Source organism: Asparagus officinalis, chromosome 4 (assembly GCF_001876935.1).
Source record: "Asparagus officinalis chromosome 4, Aspof.V1, whole genome shotgun sequence".
NCBI classification, from domain to species: Eukaryota; Viridiplantae; Streptophyta; class Magnoliopsida; order Asparagales; family Asparagaceae; genus Asparagus; species Asparagus officinalis.
This window is the reverse complement of record NC_033797.1, coordinates 121,901,202-121,906,857: the sequence shown is the minus strand read 5'-3', so window position 1 is coordinate 121,906,857 and position 5,656 is coordinate 121,901,202. Positions and strand designations below refer to the sequence as shown.

At 36.3% G+C, this 5,656-nt stretch overlaps 1 long non-coding RNA gene across 1 annotated transcript; it reads left to right on the top strand.

Moving 5' to 3' along the window:
* On the top strand, nt 1,013–2,534 carry LOC109838059. Its single transcript, XR_002246558.1, has 2 exons — nt 1,013–1,315; nt 1,604–2,534. It is a non-coding gene; the product is annotated as an uncharacterized LOC109838059 (long non-coding RNA).

The window sequence follows — 5,656 nt, the reverse complement described above, 5'->3', positions numbered from 1 at the left end:
CTTAACAACCAATGTAGGACATTCTAATGGGGGAGTAATTTTAACAAGCAACCGATATATTTTTATTTGGGTTATTTTAAAGTTTTTTTTGGTGGTAATAGTTTTAGCGTTGGTAATTAGTAACATGCCCGTACCCATCATCATGGCCATCATCATTAACTTTCTCCTCATGGGCGCTCATCTCTTTCGCCAAAACCTCATCAAAATCAATCTTTTTTACTCTTCAACCCCCTCTTCTACTTGCTGTTGGCCTCCTTCGATTCAAGGGTCTCTTCAAAGGCATCGAGGATGAGGTGGATGACATGGCGGTTGGGTGAGGCATCCCAACGAGCCCAGAAGCTCTTGTAGCATCCAAAGCAGGAGCAGCCAAGGTTAGGGGGCATGGTTGTAATTACTATCAATCTTGTCATTCTTCTTCTTATTATTGTTCTTGGGTTGGGCGAGTCCTCCTGCACGCTCCCACGCTCCCACGAACAGGTCCTTCCACGCTCCCACGCTCCCATGAACAGGTCCTCCCGCACGCTCCCACACTCCCATGAAACCCAGCGCGCAGAGAATCATGAACCAGTAAAACCTCAGTCGCTCGTTCCCGTCGGCTATGCAGCGCTCGTCGTCGGAGTTTCGCTCGGCCCTCGAGCGGGCGATCTCTCTGTACTCCTCGAACCGCGCCAGAGTTTTCTCCATGTTGAGGATCTTAAGGATGTTGTGGATGGCCGGAGCGACGGTGGCGGAGAAGGTGAGGATGGCAGGAGGAGGGAGGAGGGAGAGCAGAGGGATTGCAAGGTTAGAGAGAGAGAGAGAGAATGAGTATTATAGTATTTCCCTGTGTGAAATTCATTGGGCTTTGTGTTTTGGGGGCTCAGAGAACAAAAACTTTACTTTTGGGGGTAAAGCACCCGTTGAAAAAGTCTTAGGGGTGGGAAGCTTGTTTTCATTCGTTTTGAGGGCTGGAAGCATTTTTCCCATTTAAAAAATAGAAGGAAAACCTAAAAATTTGGGATGAAGCCAAAATTTCATCTAGGCGGCTAACAAAAGAAATGGGGTAAACCAAATTCACTTGCCAAAAGCCTAACCATCGCCCCCAAAAAGAATCATTCTCTAAAAACCCTAACTATCGCCACCAAAAGCCGTCGGCCGGCATCTTCGAGCTCCGCTCAGCTGTTGAGATCGCCCTCACCTCTGTAATTGATCCTCACTTGCCAACTCTTGTGAGATTTACCTCACTCGACATCAAAACCTAAATCGTCCTTTTCGGAAGCCCTAGCAACCCCGGCCACAAATCTGAGCTTCACCGGCTACCTTCATCGCAACTCCGGTAATTCCTCAGCTTCTTCCTCACCTGGTTTCATCCATAGATGGTAACCTTTACCCATAGTTCAACTCTCTTTGTTTGTGTTAATGGTAATGGTTTTTAGCATTAGATTGATTATGAAATCCTTTTTCTAATTTCTGTTTTGGTTCAGGATGCTTGATTGTTAAACTGTAGTGATGTTGATTTCTTGAAATCTCATATGCAAATTAGATTGTTGCAATAATATGATTTGAGTTTGAAAATATGTTATTTTGGGTCTATTTTATAACAATTGGTGCAATTTGTGGACAGACTGATATTATACATTAAACATCCAGATGTTGAGAGATGTTCATGCCCAAAACTCTTCTGTTCCATGGAACTTCTATTCCCAACTATAAGATGTAACATTTATATTAGATAACAGAGAAGGCAACATGTAAACATCCAACAGAAGAAAAAAGTGATCCTGAGGACGGAGGAAAAAATTACTCTGTGATAATTACTTCTATTGGTTTTTGTTTGCATATTACCTGTGATAATTACTTATACTCTGTGATAGTTACTAATTTCCTATGATACGTGCATGTTTCATGTGATATTTACATATTTCCTGTGATACTTCCTTATTATTTGTGACAGTTGACTCTTTCTTGTGATATTTGTTTATCTACTGTGACAGTTACCTTATTTCTGTGACTAAAGCAATATGCATGTGACATTTGCTCATCATTTATGATACATGAATTTTGCCTGTGACATTTTCTCATATCCTGTGACCCTTAATAATTTTCTGTGTCATACACTCATTAACTGTGATCTTATGTGAAAGTAACTGATGAAGTTATTGAAAAGAAAAAGGAAAGAAAAAGAAGGAAGGAAATAAGATGAAACATTGAAAGAATTTATTCAGGGACATACATGCATATTTCTAAATCAATGCAATCCTAGAAGGAAAGGAGGTCATAGACATTGAAGCTTTACAAAGGGAGACTGAAATGTTAAGGGCAAGACTTGCTACTCAAATTATATGTGAGAGCCGAGAATTAAAGAAGCTGGGACTAAAGTAAGATGTAGATGATCCAGAATATCTTTTATATTTTGTGTGTAATGATATTTTGCCATTGATTGAGTGGAAGTATTAGATAAACATGTATAACATAATTTTTTGTTGGATATGACTAATCCTTTTGTAAATTTTGAGACTTATGGTGACAATGATGAAATATGCATTTGTGATTAATCCATGAATTTTTCTTTAGCATATTATATGGAATCTGAAAGTATAAAGCTTACAGGTGCTATAGTTAATACTAATAAGTCACACAAACAGGTAATAGGTAACATTTAACATATAAATGTCACAATAAAATGACAAAAGTAACATACAATGGATAATAGTCCCAAAACAGTTTGAATTCTGTCAGGAAATGTTACTCTTGGATAGGTTCAATGTGCCTCGGTTATATCCTTCAGCGTGGCACCTTGAGCATTTAACTAGACGTCTATTCTCAGATCGATTATATCCTTATTTCTTCCACATCTCTTTGTGGTCTTTGGGGGAAGTATGTCAACTGTTTCATCAGTGGCATCTGGCTTATCATAAATTGGAACGGGAAAGAGCATTGGTTTGTAACTTTTCTTTAAAGATTCAATTAGCATGAACCAATCTCAATAGTAGTACACATCTCTATGCATAAAGTTAATAGCAGCACACGCGTATTTACATGATATTCGTAATGCATCCCATGCACGACACGTGCATGTTTTGTGTTCCAAATCAACTTCTACTGATTTTTGAGATGATACCTCGAAGATTTTAGCTGTCGAATGCAAGACTTCAATTCAAGAGTGTTTCCCTTCTTGCAATATTCTTGCAGAATTTTTTCACTTCAAGGCATAGATAGCTATTCCATTTTGTTGTCATCTCACGACGAGTATTCATCATTTCTATAATTTGCATACGAATATGATTCATCATATCGTAAATAGGAAGTGTTCTCACCATATAAATCCAACTGTTGAAAGATTCAGTAACACTAGAAGTGGTATGACTATATCTACAAATAAAAATCATATGTATCAAACAAAACTTTAGTATCACAAAGTACAACAATGTGTCACATATAACAATAAAATATCATACATGATAGCAAAGTGTCACACATAACACATAAACATCACATTTAAGAGCTTAATATCACATATTAATGGTAACCGTCACACGCCACAAATAAAGGTCACATATAAAAGCATAATGTCATATATAACAGATCAAAGTCAAAGAAAATAGATGATATTCACATATAATTGATGCTACTTTGTAAGCCCTATGATCCATCATCCTAATCTCATGTAAACTAGCTTTTTCCGTATACTTGTATGAAGCAAACTCTAATAATTTTGAAATATGTTAAGTAGTATTTGAGGCAAAACCTATCTCTCTAATTCTAAACTAGATGAAATACACATCTGGAATGGTACGCTTCAATTAGATGAAGTACACATCTGGAATGGTACACATCCGGAAATATATTTTTCAAAGATTGTTTTATTCTTTTGTCAGCATCTGATAAAATTACTAGAGGATGGGGTGGATTATATGATTTTGTTCGATCATACAAAATATACCACCTTTGAATAAACCAACTTTAATTTGCTTCATTTTCTTAGTCACAAACACAAAATGTGAGTGGAAATATGCCTTGATTACCATTATAAGCAGTTGCACCTAATAAGATCCCTTTGTAACGATCTTTCAGAAAGATTTCATCTAGAAAGTGCAATGGCCTACATCCCTTGAGAAACCCATATATGCATGCACTGTAGGAAACAAATAAACGCTTGAATCGCCTTTCTTCTTGTTCAATGATGACGATGCTACCTGGATTTCTTTCTCTCACCTTAATTTGGTACCTTTAAATGATGATTAAAAGGACAATTAACTTGTTAGTTGATGAATAAGTTCTAAAGGTCACATATAAGATGTGAATGTCATATATAAGGTCTAAGTGTCACATGTAAGGCCTAAATGTCACGTGTAAGATCTAAGTGTCACACGTTAGATCTCAAGGTCACATATAAGACCGAAATGTCACATAAACGATCTAAATGTCACATATGGTACTTAAAGGTCACATAGCTTTCCAAAATGTCACATTTAAGGTTAATAGATTACATATAAGTTCTAAAGGACACATCAACAAATTAATAGAATAACCAGGGTAATAAACTATATGAATGCCTTGCACAATTAAATATTTGGTCTTTTACTGTCCCCCTAGCATGCCAAGCTTTAGAATAGTCAACTTTTAAACCATATTGAGAGTGCAATTCCTTTCTAATGTCAGTTGAGATGATATATGGACGCCTCTTCATAATTGACTATAGCATACTCGCAATCCAACTTCTCGATGATCTAGAGTGACTAACTTTGCTATTATGTTATCTGCAAGTATGTTGAGGAACAAATTTTCTATAGCAAAGGTCGACGCATGGCTCAATGGTGAAGCATAAAGGAACATGGGCATTTTGTTTCTTTTCTGAACATGCAATTAGCACGAATGCATTTTGGCTCATTGTTAATATATTTAAAAGAGAACTTCTTAGCTAAAGAGTAGTATATAATAGTCATTCTAACTTCTTTTGTGCTTTCAAATTGTTGCCCTTTTTCAATAATTGACTCGTGCCACTATGTCGGGATTCTTATCGAGTTACTTACTATATCATCCATCATCGACACATGCTCTCCTTGAGAGTTGATTCTTGCATATGCTCCGATGACTGTGAGTTTATAGTAGGAAGATTGCAAGTTGAATATAATAATACATATAAGTCACGTGTAACAAATACAAACAACTGTTAACTTGTATATGTCACAAATAAAGTCATTATTTCACGTGCTATTTTATAGGTCACATAAAATACGTAAATATCATAGTTCCCATTATAACATGTATATGGAACCTAAAAAGAATCTTTTGAATACCTACTTAAACTCTATTTCTATCCCTATGGCATGCGTGGATCCTTCATCTCTTTCAGTAACAGTTATGGTTATCATATTTAACCCCATTGAATGATGATAATCTATCATGTTGAGAATATCTTCATCAAACTTCTTGAGAGAGTAACTTATCAACAAACTTTTATACAGTTGCTTTAAATTCTCTGCAGTGTGCATCTTCAATTTAGCTAAACTTATTGCAGGATTGACTTTAATAAGAGTTGCATTGGTGTTCAACGAAATCACACTATTAAAGATTATTCCATTTTGGTTGGTGGAGAAGTTAAGAGGAAAAAGTTAAGACGATTTTGGTTGTTGAAGGTCCTATGAGTAAAATCTAAAGAGGGAAGAAGATATTT